Genomic DNA, 19,189 nt, shown 5'->3' with positions numbered 1-19,189 from the left:
GTGAAGTGGGTAGTGAGGATGCATCCATTCCCCACCCTGCCCACTTTCAGCTGCACATGTTATAGACCTGAAATCAGGGTACTTATTCCATGGACCAGGCATCTGATTGTCTCGGTTTGTAGGATAGGCCTTGACGTTTGATCATGTGAGGCTTGTACCCAGGATGGAAGATACGTTTTGTACTTCATGCTTTAGCAGTTCAGGAGCAGGAAGAGCTGGGAGGGCTCTTGCAGCTTTAGATGGATGTGGTCGGGGCCTGTTGGAGGCGCTCTCTGGTCCATTAGCCGCTAGCATGCCCGCGGCATTGATGTTTGCTTGGCCTGTCTGTTTCCATGCCTTGACGGCTCCAAAATGTCTCCATGCTTCACCCTGGGAAGAATGCACAGATGGGCCCATCTCCTTTATGTGCTTTGGGCTGTTTTGATCCCCCAGTGGGTATTTCTTTAGGAAAGACCCAGAAGACACCAGAGATAGCTGTCGTGAGCAAGTTGAGCCTGGAGGGTCAGAGGTTGTGGACTCAGTATCTTCTCTCATGTAGTGAAATGTTACTCACTATGGCTACAGGCAGAACTCCACACAGCCTGCTTGAGAAAACTTCATTCGAAGGCTCCCAACCTAATTAACGGTCACATTGAACATCCTAGCACGTGATGGAGAAGAGGTCCCAGAGTTTTACTTCTAGGTGTTATGTTTATAAATAAAATGTTTTGGTGTTCAACTTCAGACTTGTTCCTGTTGACATTTAATCTTGCCTTTTTAGTAAGGGTCTTGGAGGACAGAAGAAGTGCAGATAGTTCAAAATGGTTTTAAAATTATGCATATCTGTTTTGGAAGATAGTCAGGCTACAGCATCTTCACTGGTTTTGGTCTAGCCCAGTCTGTCCTGTTACGGGTAGCCTGGAATCTCACTGGGCAATGAAGAGGTATCCTGAGCTCCCCCTAGGGAGCCATCCCCTCACAGGTCATTGAGAGTTTATTATTACCTTGAAATGAGTTTAAAATTGATTGTTTATTTTTAAACCATTCTTAGTTATGAATGTGCATGTATTGAATTTCTTAACAATCTTACGGTCATGAAGAATTGATTTGCTCCCGAGGTGTGTACATTTCAGTACCACTCTTACTGAAGAGCTCATTTAGTATAACATCAGCCTGTTGCCTGTGGGGTAGGGCCAGGGAAAGAAGGAGAAGGCATCACATGTTGATTTCTCCTTCCAAGTTTCATTACGTGGGCTTACCTATGTCATATACCACTTGTGTGTCCACATTTTTAGGTTCATTCAGTGAAGAGGCATGAGGTCTTACTCAGTTGGGGAAAAAAAAGTTCATTGTTTGCTCTCTCTTCCTGCTGCCTTGGGCAGGTGCCCAGACCAGAAGCTGCTGTCTTGAGTCTCAGCTCTTAAGTTTTCAGGTGTTTTGATCCCACAGTGAGGTACAGGGGTGGGTGTCAGTGGTAGGGGCCAGAGCCTTATTACAAGCATATTGCTGAGTGGTACCCAAGGGCCTCCCCTTCCCATCCCTGACATCCTACCCAGGTTGGTTGGATTGATGACTCAACACTGCCATGTGGCCTTGGTATGCCGTCCTGAAAGTGAGTTTCAATTACTTTTCTTTTTATTGAGAATTTTGTGACTCTTTCCACATTTATCAAAGCCAGAACTGGGATGGAATGGTATACCAAGAGACTGCTTGCCCCTAAGCATTTACCAAGGGCCAAAGACAAAGGGTGCTGGAGTTAAGGCACCGGTGATGGCCCCAGCTGATCCTTCTGTTCTGGGCATTTGTGTAAAAACACAAACATCTCTCCTCCCCTTCCCCAGTGCGCTTCCAGCCGGAATTGTAACATGGCATTGTTGTCCCTAACCTGTGTCGACCCTGCCTGGCCTGGGGCTGGGGGCTGCAGGGGAGTGGTAAGTAATCAGAGAGTAAAGACTGTCTCCTTGCAGAATCTTTCTCCCTGGTGGGGAGACGGCAGCCCAGAAGGGAGGCCTTACAACATGCACAAAGGAGAACTGTGGCTTCGAGACTCGGTTCCCACCCAGCATTCAGGCGTTAGGTGCGACCAGCCCAGCCAGCCAGCAGGGGCTGTTGCTAAACGGAGCCTGAATAGGGGTCTGATTGCTCCTTTTTCCTCCTCTTCTCCTGATTACCAAGTGAGATTTCCTGGGTATGCTGTATGCTAAATGGCAGAGCAACCGCCCGCCACTTGCACCAATTATCCCTCTTTTAACTGCAGAGGGAAGAGCAATTTTTTTTATACCGCCCCCCCCCCCCCCCCCCCCCCCCGTAGCATCTCTGTCTCCTTTAAAGAAATAAGACCCCTTTTCCTTGCTCCCCCTTCAGTGGGGGCGAGAACAGCCGCCTTTCTCCCTGTGCAGTCTGCACACCAGCTGCAGGCTGCAAAGGGGGTGGACGCCGGGTAAATGCTTCGTCCAAATTCAGCAGGGTTGAGGGTCACACAGGCATTTTGCCAAGAGCCTTGGAGTGGCACGGGAGCTTGCATTTGCATTTGGTAATGAGACACCACAGGCCCAGCACGGGGGGGCTAATTATCTCCATGGCCCCTATCTCCCTTTGCAGGCTGCCTGGGAAAGATGGATTCCAGTTCCTGGGGCAGCTGCCCATCAGCTGGGTCCTCTGCCCCCTTCACGGGACAGAAGCGATGGAGTAGGGGCTGTGCTTGGGGGATAGGACTAACATGCCCTCCCCTATGACTCCTGTTGTCCTGCCGTGCGTGTCCCATGCAACAGGCCCAGGGGTGGAACTGGAGTGAGAGGCTTTGGGGCAGGGCTCTGTGAGGGTCAGGTACCCTTCCTTGGATAAAAATAATAATGATGTTAGTATTACTATTATTGAGTACCACCCTGTGCCTGACAGCCTAGGTGCTTTATATGCATTGTCTCATCTAATCCTCACGGGGCACTCCTGTGTGTTTGATATTATTCACTAGCACCATTTTACAGATGAGGAAAACGAGGAGCAGAGAAATCTAGAACTTGAACAAGGTTTAGTGTAGGTATTAAGGGCATGGCTTCTGGAATGAAAAAGATTGAACTTAAATCTGGGCTTGTCCACTGAAAAGCTGTGTGTCTTTGGAGAAGGTTTTGGAAGCTTCAGTATTCTCGTCAATAGTAGTAGTAGTAGTAATAATAATAATAATAACAATAAATATAAAAATAATAATAATAAAAATGATATCAGCTAACATTCAAGTGAGTTCCATGTCTATACTATATTGATTGCTTTGCAGGAATTAGCTCTTATAACCCTCACAATCACTCAACACACTATTATTCTCATTTTGTAGACAAGGAAGCTGAGGGACAAGAGTTAAATAATTCCTCCAAGGTCACATGGTTGATAAGAGGCAAAGCTGGGATTTGTATCCGGGCAGTCTGGCTGCAGAGCCCGCAAGTAATCACTGTACCATCCTGCCTTGCAGCAAAGCAGGGTTAAGAAATCCTATGTCATGGAGTTGTTGAAAGCACGAAATGAGATGAAATGTATAGAGTCATCTACATAGTCTTTGTTAAAGAACAAGTCCTGACTCTGGGCTGTTGGTCTCTTGGCGCTTGTGAGAATGAACTGTGTGTCAGTTTGGTTTCACAGAAGGTTTGAAGCTTCCCTGTGAATACCTCCACCTCCGCCATTTTCCTTCATCTCAGTTTGAGAAATGGAAGAGATAAAAGGAGGGGAATACAATTTTGTTGCCATTTTGCCCCTGCCAAGAACCCCCTGGATCACTGATAATGGTTGTGCCTGTTGGACCGTATTTGGACCTCTTTGCACACTTGTGGTGTTCTGGTCCCCATAGCAACCCAATGAGGCAGGTAGGGCAGGCTTTACCATCCCACTGAATAGGTGAGGAGACTCTGACCCAAGGTGCCAGTGAACTTGTGGGTATGAGGGCAAGCTTGGATGCTGCCTGTTTAGCAGGTGTCTCTGGGACCTGAAAACCCAGATCCTCAACATGGCATTTTATTTCTGCTCCTAGGCTCCCTTCATTAACACAGATGGCCTGTGTCTCCATTGTGAAATGGAGTATTGCCTCCCTGGCTGCTGGTGATAAGCTAAATGTCAAACTCCTGGTGGAGGAGGTTATCAGCTTGGCCAGTCCCAGGAGGCTTGCTCCTCCCAGACAGACAGAAAGAGAGAATATGAGAGAATGAGAGAGAATGAAATGAATATCTCTGAGTGGTCAATTCCCACCCTCAAGACGCTGGCTTGAAGTGAAGTGACTGGGGTTTGAACCCACGGGTCCCGAGGTATTTGGAGCACACTGCCCTAAGCTACACCACACTGGAGCTTCGCTGGACGGCATGACCTCTTCAGACTTAATCTTTGGTTTCCCAAGTACCAGGAATTGACCAGCACCCCACCCAGGGTTGGCGGTAAAAGATGGAGCTCCTGGATTACGCTGTCAGACTCCTTCTTGCTCTGTGGCTGCCTTCTGAGTGTCTTCACAGTAGCAAAACCAAACTCTCTTTCTCTGTGTTTATTTTTCTCTTTTCCTTTGTGTGTGGGGAGGGGGAGATTATTACAGAAGCGGATTCACCACAAAACAAGACCTTTCCTGTATCCTCACTTACAGGGTCTCTTCTAAGGTGTCATACCTAATTTTGTATTCGTAATTTTTTTTTCTTAAGGAATCCCCATTATCATAAGCTTCCAACCCCACTGCTGTGGATCCGTCTCTGTTAAGACTTGTTGCTGCCCAGTGACAGCAATGTTGTTCTGGGTGTACGTGTGAGTCCCCAGTGACCTATGACCCTTCATCACAGACACGTTTCCCTTCATTTCATAACCAACAGGGCAGGAAGAGCAATGGAGAGGGAGTGTGGAGGATGAAGGGCATCTAGGAATATTGTTTGGGAAGGCGGGGTGGGGGGCGTGCATCTAGGATATCCAGTGGGTAGAGAGAGGACATGTTTAGGAATGCTTGCTGTTGATGCAGAGGAACATGCTGGTGTGTAAAGAGAGGGGGCACCCCCATCCCCCTCTTGAGCTTTTCCCAGCTGAAGTTGGGATGTTTGGTTCTCTGCAGCTCCCTGGGGGGCTGTGTTACAGGTGACGGGCTGTGGCTGCCAGAGGAGAGGGACAAAGCGTGGCTCTGCAGGCCTGTCTCCGTGATCTGTTTGGGAACTGACAGTGCCAGTGGGTTGTCATTACTGCTGTTGTTCTCCAGAAATTGATGTCTTTGGGTGACCTATTTAAAAGCAATACGGGGCCCCCTTTAAATGTGTCATCATCTATATCTGTTCTCAGACCTCCACCACTGTCCACAATATTCCTAAATAATGTATTTTCCAATTAAAAAAATTTTTAAAACTCAGGAACCAGTACTAGTGAGCTTTTAAAAACAAATTGATCTCACTGTCATCCAGCCAAACCGCCCAGCTCTGCTCTGTGATAAAACTTACTTTGTATGTGGTCCTAGAAACTGTGAATGTGTCAGCTCTTTTGGGGTGAAAATGCTGTATTCTGTGAGGGTATGCACGGGCCTAAAGAGGGTGGAAATGGAAGAAAGGCAGGGACATGAGCTGTAGCCAATGGGAAATTCCTGGTTTAGGCTATCAAATGCAGTTAGGATCCTTTTGGTTTTACTGAGGGTCTTATTGAAGTGTCTTTGTACCTAAGAGGACTCTGAGGAGCTTTTCCTTCAAGTTTCTCATGAGACTCTACGCATCTGATCTTCTCCTGACATTCTTGCCTCTTGTCTGCCAGTTTAGTTCTCCTGAAGTGGTTCTGTTTGCAGGTGCAAAGTTCTTAGAATACAGTCTCAGTAGGCCCATGGTTGTCAGCAACACTAGGGCTGGTGTCTCTGCTCTCTCGGGCAGTGCATTCCAGGCAATATAACCTCTCCCCCAGGTATTGTTGGGAATGTGTTGTCTGCAGCCCCTGGAGAATAGACAAAGTGTGGTGAGAGAGTGTAGGGCTTCTTTAGTTAATAAGTTGCTTTAAAATAAAAACGATACCCCTCTTGTGAGGAGGGACCGGCCAGGCTGACCTCATGTGTCTGCGATCCACACAGTGGGAACAGGGCTGGCAAGGCTGGGAGCTAGCCAGACTCTCATAGTTTCTTCCTTCCTCCTCATTCCCTCAGGCTTCTTTCCTTTCCAGAAGGGATCCTGTCTCTTGCATGGTTAGCCTTGGACAGCTAAAGGAATGGGGAAGGGTGGGTTTAAAGGCCTCTCACCCATGGGATTCCTGAAAGACTAATCATCACTTAGTATACTTGCTGCATCTAGGTCAGGAAACGCAAGGGCGGAGTTCAGGCTGAGGGGATGTGCTGTGAGGCCCTTCTCAATTTTAAGGAGCCACATGGAAATTTGGGGGAGACTCTGTTGCCGGGGAGGAAATATTCTGAGGGATGAAGCACAAATCCCATGATCCATGTGGAGGACACTAAGACATTTACATTGCCTTCCGGTCGTGGCCTTGCCTGTGTAATGCACTGGACCAGGGTACGTTGTCAAGAATCATGGGATGATAACTTTAGAGGGGACTTTAAGGGTCATTGGGTCCAACTACCCATTTCTCATCCTCTTCTCCACTGTGTAAGACATTCTTCCTGTTCTCCAAAATAACCCTAGTCACCTGCACTGACGGATGGGGCCTCAGTGCTTTTCAGGGCAGCCTAAAGTACTTCTGATCACTGCTGAGGATCAGGGAGCTAGCTCTTCCTACATGGGGCTACAGTCGGCTTCTAGCCACTTCCTCACCCGTCCCCATTTTATTTAAAGCAGTCTGACCTTTGCAACGGGCCATGTGGGTGAGGGGATGGATAGGTCATAGCATTTCTGGATGATGCTTTGCAAGAATTAACTCTTGTGTCAAGAAAAATTCATAAGGGACTCTCTAATAGGCACTAGTGGTGCGCACACCACTGAGTTATTTAGAATTAACTGCTTGTGATTAATCTTAAACAATGTGGGAGGGATTGATGTGGGAAGAGACTCTGAGGTAAGCAGGTGATTCATGCTCCAGTCATTTTGTTCCTAGGGAGCTTGCACTCTGAAAGATTCATGATTGGCCCCTTCTCTGGCTCTATTGTCTATGCCTCATTTCATCCCCCCAAGATGCCCCATCTTCCTCCATACCCAGCTAACTTTGCAGCATCTCTGATTTTCCAGAGACCCCTTCCCCTGGCCCCCCCCGGAAATCTCTAATTGTCGACAATAAGATGAGAAGTGTTAGAATGCCATGGAATAGCATGAAGTGGAATTGAACTGGATTATCTTAACAAGCCTATCCTGGCATCCAGGGTTGGACACCCCAGTGGACATCAAGGTTCTGCTAAAAATTCTATGGGATAGTTTAAAAAACAGATAAGGTCATGAAATGCAGGATTGAGTAGCTGCTCCTGGAAACTGGCCTTGAAAGCAAATGCCCTTATCCAAAAATGCTTCCATCCTGCCAGGTTGCCCTGGGTATCCCATGTTTTTGGCCCTGTTGGGCAGAAGTCTCTTAGGCAGAGGGATTAGGGAGGGCTAGAAGATGTTGCTCTCACATTGGCATAGACTGGAAATCTGCCAAACTTCCTCTTGCACCCTAAAGGGGATGAGGCTAGTCTTGGCGCTCAGCCACCTCCTCATTGATAGTCATTTTACTGACACTGCAGCAAAGAAAGGAGAACTCATCTCATAATTTGGTGATTTAAAATGATTTACTTTTTAAAAATATTTTTTTGAGAGAGAGCACGAGGGGTTGGGGGAGGGGCAGAGGGAGAGGGAGAGAGAATCTTAAGCAGGCTCCACGCCCAGTGTAAGCCTGATGTGGGCTCAATCTCACGACCCTGAATTCATGACCTGAGCCAAAATCAAGAGTTGGAAGCTTAATGGGTTGAATTACCCAGGCACCCCTAACAGAGTTTACTTTTATTTTTTTTTCAGAGAGAGAGAGAGCATAAAATAGTTTACTTTTAAGAGCAAAGCCCACAGACATCATTTTGAGTCTAAGCTTGAAATGTACCCAGAGTCACAGGCTTCTACTCTGTGGTCTCATTGTCCTCCCAGGCTCCATGGACCACACACATGTGCTGGGAAGTGGGCATGACCATCTTGCATACTCGTGTGAGAATTGCCACGTGGGCAGATGGTTGAGTTTTAGTGGCTGTAGAAACTTTGCAGTTTGCTCCTCCTGAGGTTGAGTGTTCAGCCTTGTGTTAATGCAGATTAGGGCCATTTTTCCCCTATGTAGAATATGTAGAATATGTAACCATAACCAGTGGCTATGTTTTAATGTGTCTCTTGGCTTCCTTTGGCTTTCACATCCTTAATGCAAGTTGCAGTAACTCAGCTGAGTTTCCTGATTCTTGTTGCAGGAGTGTATGTAAAGAGGCACGCTCTTTAAGAACTCTAAGACCCAAAACTAAGGGAATACTGTTTCCCTTTGTTAATTACTGCACATACAGGATGTCTCTGGTATGTGACAAAGAGCAGGTGCTCAATAAATGTTGCATTAATAAAGCACATTGTGTGTGCATGTGCCTTCATGTTTTGTATGTATACATATGTGTTGGTGTTAATGTGCTCACTAACACATGTGATGGACGGATGCAGGTTCCCAGGAATATGAGTTTAGTAATATCTGTTTAATAATTTAACCAGCATGTCAGATACGACTTGGACTGCAGTGGCAAGGGCCACTGGAAAGGCCTTCTCTCTTTTAATGGAAAAAGTGGCATGTTTATTATGGGGCAGTTTTCACTGAACCTGTGTCAAGTGCATTCATAGTCCACCTGGTTTGATCTAGTTGAAGACAGACCGGAAAGACTTCCTTGTTTGTTTACAAGCCAACGGTTTCCTGTAACAGTTATAGGCAGCAGCCTGCCTGGGACCATGTAAATGCTTGTGCAGTGGCTGTTTGGGGCAGACATGTGGTTGTCACTGAGATGGAGAGGTCCCATTAGCTTGTGTGGATTTCCTGGAGAAGACGAGTCTCACTGTGGACAGGATAATTGTCCTCGGATATCAGAAGAGCTGCCATGGAGAGGAGGGAGTAGATACTGAGTCGGAGGGTTGAGGGATCAGAGCAACAGAGAAAGAATCCTGGTGCTTAGAGGTGTTGGACCACGCCTCCCCCCATCCCTAGAGGAGGTGCAGCGGGTGCTGGTGTGTACGTACGGGCCTTCAAACCAAGGATGCCATCCTTCTGGGGGTCTCAGCCTGTAGGGCCACCCTTACGTTTGAGCATGTTCATCCTTTGCCTTTCAGGGGGTAAGGGTGGGAAGATGACTTTCTAGATCACTGGCCTTAAAAATGGGGCACATGAAAGACCATTCTTTGGGGATATGGGAAAGAAATAATGAAATATATAGCTAACTTATTTGCCAATTATTCATAAATAAATATACATCTTTTGGAAGAACACACTAAAATTATTTTTTCTAATAAGGAGTTTGTTCAGAAGGGTTTGGAGGCCACTGATCACTACTCAAGTTTATGTTGATCTCTCTTTAGTTGATTATAGTTACTCTCGGCCTCCTGTTACAATTCCTCACCCCCCGATGCTTGCAGCTTTCAGGTGGAGGCTGGTTCCGGTGGCTTGTGCATTGGGCTCTTCTCCTCTGTGTTCAGCCCTGTGTGCGGTGGTTTTGGTTGACCTGGCCTGGAGGTCTTGGAGGGCCCCATGGGAATACCTCCTTCCTTCAGAGGTCTCACTGTTTGGAATTACTAATACTATCTCAGAGCTCCTTTCACCATAAAATCATGGCATTTACTGGGGCAATTTTAGATTGTGGAAGAGAACAAAATCTTTGAGGTACCTTCAAGCATTTGCAAAGGAGTTCTTGATGTATAATCATCTATTTCTTGGAACAGGTCATCTGTTTACTGGAATAAGTACATTCTTCTGACATCCATGGAAGGAGTATCTGTTATGTACTGGTGAGATCCTGCCTGTGTGGAGCTTGTGGTCTAGTTGGGAAGCCTGTCAAGCCAAGAAGTGCAGCATGCATTAGAGCAGGTAGGATGTTAGGAGAGTAACTCAAAAGGGAGTGTCCCACCCAATTTGGGGTGGGAGGACATTTCACACTTGGACTTGGAAGATTTATTTGGTAGACTGGGGGGAAAGGGCATTTCAGGGCAGCCCTGTGAGCCTGTAGTTTGCAGTAGTAAATGAATGCTTAGAACAATACTTGGCATATAGTAAGCATTCAGTGAATATTAGCCATTATCACTAATTAGTATCAATTACTCTTTTTTTTAAAAGATTTTTATTTATTTGAGAGTGAGAGCAGAGAAAGTGAAAACACAGTGGGGGGAGGGGCAGAGGGAGAGGGAGAAGCAGGCTTCCCACTGAGCAGGGAGCCTAATGCAGGGCTTGATCCCAGGACCCTGGGATCATGACCTGAGTGGAAGGCAGACGCTTAACCAACTGAGCCCCCCAGGCATCCCTCAATTATTCTTGAAAAGGGAAAGGAGGAACTTCAATGACATTCTCTTCTGGTTGTAGGTATAACTAGGGCAAGAAAGTCAGTGCAAGGAACAGATCTGGAGTGAAGGCAAGAGAGGGGTAATAATCAATTTTGGTTTGTCCACACTCCCACCTTTCCTTTTGACTCTGTAAGATACTCGCAAGAAGATGTGCAGAGACAGGTGGGGGCAGTGGTGGTGCTGGAGGGAGGATGGGGTTAGGCACAGACATCAGGGTTGTTGTAGGGGGTGAGGTAAGGCTTGCACACGGATGAGGTTGTCTAGGCAAAGAGTATAATTGAGAGGTGAAGAAGGTGCAGAACTTTTGGGAACCTTAATATTTAGATAGTAGAAAAAAAGGAAGCTGTGAGCTTGATGAAAGCAGATGACCAGAGATGTAGAAGGAAACTAGGAATAAAGGAAAGTTCCTTAAAATTCTTCACTGGTCAATAAATGACCTGGTTGAAGTTGGGGCACCCATTTGAATGTAATAGAATAGTATCGAAAGATTGCACAGTTTGTTTCAAAGACTATACACAATGACCTTTCTTCTACCTTCAATTTAGTGTGTTCTGTTCATTTGAGAAAATTTCTACAAACAGAAAGTGAAGTCTTATATAGAGATGATGAAACTAAGGGTTTTGGATGTTTTGCTCATGATGGAGTTTCTGGCTCCTAGAACATCAGAATCTCACGGGAATCAAGGACTCAACAATGTGAAAGAAACAAACCCAATGAAAAAGAAGTGACTTGCCTAAGATCAGCCAGTTGGTGTTCTTATTTGGCTTTGTATTTGAGACCATATGAGTTACACATGAAATGCCTTGTCTACGTTTTTCTTGGAGTTGGGCATTGAGCTCTAGAGGATACCAGCAAGGCGCTCCGTTCAAAGCCACACACCTTCTCCTGGGATTGGGTGAGAGATCCTCTAACTCTGGTCCCTGGAAGCTGAAAGAGCAAGATACCCCACAAACGTGGGCTTCAGAAGCCCCTGGCTCGGCAGCCAGTGATGTAAATGCTGGTAATTAATTCACTTGTGGTTTCTCTACCTCTGCCGGGGGTGGGGTGTTTGGAAAGGAAGCGAAATCATTTCTTAAGGAAATTGAGGCTCAGTTCTAGTTGCCTGCTTGCTGCCTTTCTCCTGTCTCTGACTCTCCAGGGCTGGGGGTGGGTGCTGTGTCCGTTCTCCGAATGCTTGCTGTGCATCACAGTTTTCCAGGAATTTCAGGACACAGGAATTTTCACCCAGCTGTGTTGTGTGTTGCTGTTCAGCAATCTGAAGTTGCTTATCCAGCGTAAGTCAGAATGGGGAGCCTAAGGAGGAGGGGGAACGCCTTCGAACATTTTTCTAAGCAGAAGAAATTGAGGTGTTAGGGGCCCAGCTGGCGTGTGATGGGAACCAAGAAATGGAGCCTGCGTGAGTGTGCTTGCTCACATGAGATCTCTTGCTGATGATGTTATTCCAAAGACACTTCTTCCCACACCCTTCCACAATAATGAACACTTACTGAGGACCTACTGTGTGTCGGGGAAGCATGGGGGTAGAGCAGTGAACAAGACAGGCATGCCTTCATGCTGTCTAATTTGCCAAGCAATGATCACGTGATGGGTGCTTTGAAAGGGGAAGCATAGTGTCACAGTGCTCTGTGTCTTCAGGGGTCCCTCTTCAAGCCTGGCAGAGCAAAGACTCAGTGAAGTTCAGGGGTGTGCTTAAGACATTCCAAGGAATCACAGGAGGCCCAGGGCTTTTTCTGGACCCTGTGCTCAGGCTAGAGGTGATGATTTGGGGATAGGATCTCTGTCTAAAGGAAGCTCTGTGTGGAGAAAGTGAAGATGAAAGACTGCTAGAACAAGAAAGTCAGGAAGTAGGACACCTGGGTGGCTCAGTCAGGTGGCTCAGTCGGTTAAGCATCTGCCTTCAGCTCAGGTCATGATCCCGGGGTCCTGGGATCCAGTGTTGTATCAGGCTCCCTGCTTGACGGGGAGCCTGCTTCTCCCTCTGCTGTTCCCCCTGCTTGTGCTCTCTCTCTCTCTCTGGCAAATAAATAAATAAAATCTTAAAAAAAAAAAAAGAAAGAAAGTCAGGGAGTGTCATTAGCTGTCAGTGCAAAGACACTTGTTCCCCAAATAGTTGCACAGCGTGAAGGCCCCCCAAATCATTTCCACACAGCTGCCTTTCCCCTTAGCGTTTTCTTGAGCCTGCCCTCTCAAGCACTCCTGCCTGGCATGTGTGTTTTCCTGGTAGGTGGAGAGGAATATGGGGGGTTGCCCTGGTGAATCCACACTCCTCAGTTATTGTTACCAGGGACGTTTATATTCCAGAACATGTAAACAACTCTCAGTACTTGGAGGAGTACAGTCTGAGGCTGGGAATCCACTTGATCCTAAGTGCCCTATGCTTCCTAGGTTTTAGGCTAACATTTATTGAACAGTTACTATGTTTCAGGCACAGTGTGAGTAGCTTTATCTTTTGTCCCAGTTTGACTGATGAGGAGACTGGAGCACAGAGACTTTCCCCATCAACCCTCTGCGACAGATACACAAAGGAACTAGAATGAAGTTCTACCATTCTTCAGGAAAACAAGAGAAATAAACATAATGTAGGAAGTTTATTGTAAAGTCACACTTTTTTTTTTTAACTTTGAGATTATGCCTTTTTAAGAAAGTGTGGTAATACAGAGGCATCTGGGTGGCTCAGTTGGTTAAGTTTCTGACTCTTGATTTCAGCTTGGGCCATGATCTCAGGGTCGTGGGGTTGAGCCCCGCTTTGGGCTCTGTACTTAGTGTGGAGTTTGCTTGAGATTGTTCCCCTCTGCCTCTGCCCCTCCCCGTGCTTGCATGCTCTCTCTCTCTCAAAATAAATAAATAAAATCTAAAAAAAAAAAAAAAAAGGAAAGAAAAAAGAAAATGTGGTAATACAAAGCATCAGTTTGGGGTTTTTGCTTTTTTTTGACAAAATAAAAATATAGTCATCCTATGTTAGTTTCCAAAATTACTAAGTTGCTTGAAATATATTATAGGAAAATAAAATCTATTAGTGTGACAATTATTATTGCAGGCCATAGGTGGGTCCCCTGCTACTTTCCTCCTATGAATAAAGTATTTGTATAATTTTATTCACTTTTTATTCTGATCTTTTATCAGAAAAAACAACTGCAACTGGAATGGACCTTTGAGATCATATAATTTATTTTTCTTCAGCATTTATTAAGATGTTTTGATTGCACAGTTTGACCTTGAGGCATTTTAACTCTATGTTAAATGTGTAGTCAGGATTATACAAACACTGAAACATTTTTATAAAAAGCATTTTTTTGGAGGCAAATGATGTGGGGCTCGTATGATCCTTCAATCCACTTTTTCTTCTGCATACTTAAACCATTTCTTATTTTTCCAATTCATTTTTATTTTACTCAATTAATTTTAACCAGATCAATTCTGCTCCCTGTGTCTTCTATAATGCAGATTTGATTCATTGATCAGTTATTTTTTTGTGTGCCTATCAAATTTTACCTATATAGTTTCTGCCATTGTGAATGTTCTCTTGTGGTCATTATTTCTACCGCATCTAATTTGCCAGTCTAAATTTTGTCAAGAATGTTTGAGTCTTCCTTCAATTTTTTAGTCAATAACAAATTTTACCATGTGCACTTTTAGCTGCTGTCAGTTCCATTTTGCGTTGATTTTTTTCCCTGACAGGTCTGATTTTTTTTTTCCAGGTCAATTTTTACAGTTCGAAGACTCACACCTTCCTACAACTAAAGTCAGCCTCTTTCCTAATTACTTTTTTTTTTAAAGTAGGTCTAAAACATACTTGAGGGGTCAAAAATCCAGGGTCCAAATAGCCTGTGTCGATGAAAGAGACCAATGATCCAGAAGGATTAAGAAATCCACCCAAGGTGATACATCAAGTTTAGCATATACAACTCCACTAGTTCAGTGAAGGGCAGAGTCCAAATGTAAGGTTGGGATGAGCTTGATGGTGTCTTTCCTCTTCCTCCCCTCTCAGTCCCTCTTCTGAGCCTAACAGAACTTCCACCGACCTGCCTCCCTGAGAAATGGCATCTGGGGCCACAGCTCGAAGCTTCTTGGCTTCTCCCTGCTTTCCAGTGAGGCCCGCCTTGAGCTGTGTGTGCACTGGGGTGGCATGATTTACAAACAAGCGGGACCAAAAAGGAAAAATCCTCTCTTGTGGAGAATTAGGTCAGTGGCAGAGTTGGGGAGGGGAGGGAATCCAGACCTGGTTCTGCGATCTTTCAGTTCATCCCCACTTGCCTGAAGCAGTCGGGGCAGAGGCCCACGGTGCTATTGGGAAGCAGACATCTGGGCTTGGGGGCGAGGACTGGGGGTCAGCGCTCATGCATGTGTTCTTGTGCCGATGCGTGTGAACATGAACGCGGTCTGGTTTCCAGCCACTCGGAACTCCCCCCTCTCTCGCTGTGTTTGTCTGGATTACTCTAAGGGGGATATTAGTGTTGTCTAATAACGGCCTCAGATTTATCTAGGGATTTGTGTGATTAATTCCCAAGCAAAGTACAGTGGATAGATTAGAGTTCAGCCTGTGTGGTGGGTCTGTGCCCCTTGTAATTGGTTTTGGGGGAGGCTTTCCTCTCCCCTCCTTGTTGTCCTGGTTGTTGAAGGCTCTAGCATTTAGGCCCCCACCGTAGGGTAGTGGAAACCATTTCCACCACTACAAAGCATGAGTGAGTGTCTGGAAAGACAGGGGAATCTCCAAATTCATGCTCTTGTTCTTTTTTTTTTTTTTTTTTTAAGTTTTTATTTATTTGACAGAGAGAAAGAACAAGCAGGGGGAGCAGCAGAAGGAGAGGGAGAAGTAGGCTCCCCGCTCAGCCAGGACCCTGGGATCATGACCTGAGCTGAAGGCAGACACTTAACCGACTGAGCCACCCAGGCATCTGCTCTTGTTCCTTTATGAAAGCTGTACAGATGCGGCCACTTTCTTTTCTCTCCCAGTTGCCACCACTGTCTTCTTAGTGCCGGATTGTTCTCCCAGCCCCCCTGTCAGGGCACTGGTGGCGCAGTGGGAACGCCACAGTGGGAACAGAGATGAACTGCGATGCAGATGACCTGAATTCTGGTTTTAGTGTCAACCTTGTCCAGCTGGGATGGACATGTCAATGACCTGGTCTCGGGTCTGTGTCTCTCACCTGAGCCTCAAAGGATCCTGTGCCACTTTATCGCACGGATCACAATTATGATGAAACAACCAATTATCTGGTTATTTGTGGCCCATCTCCCCAGCTAGACCTGAAGCTCCAAGAGTGCAAGCCCCCACTCTGTCTTGTTTACCTGCCATCTCCCTAGTGCCTAGCACAGTCCCTCAGACACGGTATGTGGTTTGGATATGCGTCAGTGGAATGAACTTATAAAACAGATTCTGCTTCACACCATAGAGTTCTTCCACTTTTAAAACTCTCTGCATCTCTCCTACTGTTTTCTCTGAAACAATCACATAAACAGCCCCTTTTTAGTGTTCTTACCGCTTTCTGTAGTACCACAGAAGTTATAAGATGAAAAATGGTGAGAATAATAATAATTTAACTCAAAAGACACATTACTGATAGATAAAATATGAAATTCCTTCTAGGAACTCCCCCTCTGCTTGCTTGATCTCTGTGGTTCCTGGCCGTGGGATGCCACCCTGCCTGGCCTGCGTTCCTTCTGCCGGGGCCTGCAGGATCTTGTTGAACCCTTCAGAATAGGGCTGCCACTAATCAGTAGGCTACATGCATGGTTCTCAGACTCACAAAATGATTCTTTTAGGTGCAGAACAGATACTGTACTAATTTCACATCACAACACACCATGCTTTTCCAGGGAAGAAGTCAATCTTGCTAATTTTCTGAAAATGAGAGACAGGAGAGTGTTTAAGGGAAAGCAAAAAAGTTGATGGGGCTTAGTAGTGAGCCTTAGGGCTATTTGCTTTTTCTGAGGTTCCCAAGTCACTAGAAACTCCATTTCTCAGGGGAGGAACCCTTGGGAAAGCATTTAGTTGAAAAGTCTCCAGCTAATGAGCCAATATGTGACCCCCTCCTGAAGCCCATGGCAGACACTGCTAATCAGTCATTACCCCCTTTTCTTTCTAAACCCATATGCGGCCTCAGACTCTTTTTTTAACACATTACTTCAAAAATGTCACCAAAGAAAATGGAATGAATGTGTGCTGAGCATTAGGCATTTTAGATAGGACATTTGCCTGTTTTGATCCTCCTGACAAATATGAAATTGATATAATAACCCCCATTTTACAGATGAAGTTTAAGCAACTTATAGAAGGTCATAATAGCAAGGCTGGTATTTGAGCTCAAAGCTTACATGCCGCCATGCCTCCTGGGGAGCCCCACCCTCAGGGGTGTCGATCTGACCACTGGCCAGTTATGATGAAATGTTTTCTCCACTTAATTGTTGCTGTCCATCCTCTGGGGACCACTTGAAGGTTTCTCCAGCAAACAACTTTGAAGCATTCTCTGTCAACCCTAAATCCCATATTAGCGCTGAGTGTGATAATAGGCTATATCGGGCCACCCTATCATGTTTATCTACTCTTTTGACTTACTAGATTTACTACTAACTGCATCCAGGGCAGTTGTTTTTTGAGTCTCCAGTGCCTAAGTAGGTGTCTGGCCTGTATCAGCGGTCAATAAATGTTAGCTATTTTGAATTGAACCTGACGCAGGGCTCGCTATGGGAACAGAAGGGGTGAGGATAAAGTCTTATGGCAAATTAAAGCCTTCCCAGCTGTTATGAGACCTCACAGCCAGCCTTTTTCAAACTGTATTCCATGAGATGTTACTAGGTATTTTACGGAGGGAGAAGTGTCCAATGTTCAAAAACTTGTAAACCTGCATACTGTATCCTCTCTTGGACTTCACAGAGTGTGTTAGTGTAGGTTAGGCTTTCTGAAGTCTTGCCATAGAGAAACTTGTTTATTTTTGTTTAATTCACATGTTTCTAAATTTATTACTTGACCACAATTTTTTTGTCCTTGTTGTTGGTGAGGAACTCCTATTCACATTTTGCTGGATGTTGTATCTTTGTGGAATTCTGTTTTGGATATGTTGCCTCAACTTATAATCCTTTTTCTGAAATATGGGTTGTGATGTCATGGATACTCTAATATATTTAATGACCCTTCTTTTTTTTTAATTCAAGTATAATTAATATACACTGTTATATTAGTTTCAAGTGTACAATATACTGATTCACAATTCTATATATTTCTCAGTGCTTATCAGGATGAGTGTATTCTTAATCCCTTTACTATATTTCACCCTTCCCCCATACACCTTCCCTCCAGCAACCACCAGTTCTCTGTATTTAAGAGTGGTTTTTTTGTGTGTCTTTGTTTTGTTTTTTAATTCCTCATCTGAGTGAAATCATATGGTATTTGTCTTTCTCTGACTTATTTCACTTAGCATTATACACTCTAGGTCTATCCATGTCACAAGCAGCAAGATCTCATTCTTTTTTTATGGCTGAGTGATATTCATTGTGTATATATACCACATCTTCTTTATCTATTCATCTATCGATGGACACTTGGGATTGCTTCTATCTTTTGGCTATTATAAATAATGCTGCAGTAAACATAGGAGAGCACATATCTTTTGAATTGGTATTTTCATTTTTTGGGGGGTATATACACAGTAGTGGAATTACTGGATCATGTGGTAATTCTATTTTTCATTTTTTGAGGAACCTCCATACTGTTCTCCATAGCGCCTGCACCAGTTTGCACTCCCACCAACAGTGCATGAGGTTTCCTTTTTCTCCACATCCTCCCAACACTTGCTATTTCTTGTGTTTTTGATTCTAGCCATCCTGACAGGTGTAAGGTGGTATTTCATTGTGCTTTTGCTTTGCATTTCCCTGATCATTAGTGATGCTGATCGTCTTTTCATGTGTCATTGGCCATGTATCTGTATGTTTTCTTTGGAAAAACATCTATCCAGGTCTTCTGTCTGTTTTTTAATTGCATTTTTTTTTTTTGGTATTGAGTTGTATAAGTTCTTTATATATTTTGGATATTAACCCATTCTTGGATCTATCATTGGTAAATATTTTCTCCCATTCAGTAAGTTGTCTTTTTTTTTTTTTTTTTTTGATGGTGTCCTTAGCTAATGACCATCATTTCTTGCCACTGGAATTGGCAAGCCCACACCAGTTTCTTGAAACTTGCCCCATGCCCCCAGGATCTAGATTTGGGTGGTTGACAATCGAGGGAAGAAATAATTGGGAACGGATGGATGGTGTCTGAGAAAGAAAAAGACTTTGAATTCAGAGAATTCTGAGTTCAAATCCTGGCTACTACATATGAATTAAGTGCACTTGGGCATATTAACTTCCCTGAGCCTTGGTTTCCTTGTTTGCTAAGTGGGGATAACAATGGTATCTATATCAAGATTAAAAGAAGTCATATATATACAATGCTTCCACGGGTGCCAGACATAGAGGAGGTCTTCATTAAACAGCAGGGATTATAACAGACAGTGAATGCACTTGTCTTCTGGGTCATATTTTTAAGTTTCTTTTATAATATCATTGTGAATAGGTACCCTATTTAATCTCTTTGATACTAGCTATGATAGTGAAAAGAGCTTCAGGGAGGGCTGTGAGTTGCCTAAGTTCACACAGGTGGTACTAGGCCAAAAAGGCAGGGCTCAAAACCTGCGCTTCTCTAAGCAAAATACGGTGTACACATACAATGGAATATTATTCAGCCTTGCAAAGGAAGGAAGTTCTGATGTACACTG

At 44.8% G+C, this 19,189-nt stretch overlaps 1 protein-coding gene across 20 annotated transcripts in view; it reads left to right on the top strand.

Moving 5' to 3' along the window:
* Positions 1-19,189, top strand: part of NRXN3 (neurexin 3) — a 1,550,403-nt gene that overhangs the window by 68,495 nt on the left and 1,462,719 nt on the right. The window lies entirely within an intron of this gene.

This window comes from Zalophus californianus, chromosome 6 (genome assembly GCF_009762305.2).
Source record: "Zalophus californianus isolate mZalCal1 chromosome 6, mZalCal1.pri.v2, whole genome shotgun sequence".
Taxonomy (NCBI): domain Eukaryota; kingdom Metazoa; phylum Chordata; class Mammalia; order Carnivora; family Otariidae; genus Zalophus; species Zalophus californianus.
The sequence above is the reverse complement of the archived record's forward strand: the minus strand, read 5'-3'. Positions and strand labels throughout refer to the sequence as shown.